Raw genomic sequence first — 1,048 nt, 5'->3', positions numbered from 1 at the left:
GTTTTTTTTTACGAACGACTTGAACAAACGCGTCGGGTTTCCATAGTCTCATTTTCCTCCTTCACTCTGAAACGTTTAACTTCCTATTCAGACGACGTTAAGTGAATGAAGTCAAAGAATACTTCAATTACTTTAAGTGTTTTCGTGTCATTTCGATAAAACGAAGTATACATCAGAGGACACGCGAGTGGTTGGAGTTAGGGCGAGTTAATCAGTGTACTCCTCTGTCTCTCCACTTTAGATCTAACAGGTTACAATCCCAGTAGGTACTTGAGGCTTTATTGAGAAATAACATGCTACAACTAAACGATTATTAACATTCAAATTAAGCTGTCTTTAAGCAAGATAAAATAAAAATTAAATAAAAAAATACTTAAATTTATGCACAATAAAAATAGTATAATTATTTACTATTTGAGTTTTTTTGACCGCACCCGGACCATATTTCATTCATTTACTTAAATTTATAATTGAATCTACTCCTACCCCACTGATAGAACCTTTAAAGTAAATCATAACCTAGCCTACTCATCTTCTTTTCTCAGTCCGCCGGTGTTCCTCAAGGTAGTATCTTAGGTCCTATTCATTATACGGTTTATACAGCTGACATCCCAACCAACCCTAACACAGTTCTAACAACATACGCACATACTTTACTACAGACAAACATAACATCTATTGAAGAATGGTGACAAAACTGGAGAATCAACATAAATCCTGACTAATCCCATCAGATCACCTTTACTCTCCGTCGTAAACCTCTCCCCTCCTGTCCTACAGTATCCTTTCTAAATACTCCACTAACGCATGTTGAACAGATTCGATACTTACGACTCCATCTTGACAAGAGACTTACTTGGAATTCACACACAAGACTGAAACGACAAGAAACTGCTCGTACATTCCGATTGCTACAACACTTACTTGACAAACGCTCTAAACTTCCCATTCACTACAAAAAAATAGTATGCACTACAATAATCAAACCAATTTGGACATATGGAATTGAGCTCTGGGGCTCTACCAAACCATCAAATCATTATCCAAT

The sequence above is a fragment of the Halyomorpha halys genome, unplaced genomic scaffold, assembly GCF_000696795.3.
Source record: "Halyomorpha halys isolate HHAL.00 unplaced genomic scaffold, Hhal_1.1 Scaffold114.1, whole genome shotgun sequence".
Lineage (NCBI taxonomy): Eukaryota > Metazoa > Arthropoda > Insecta > Hemiptera > Pentatomidae > Halyomorpha > Halyomorpha halys.
This window is presented reverse-complemented; position numbering follows the sequence as displayed.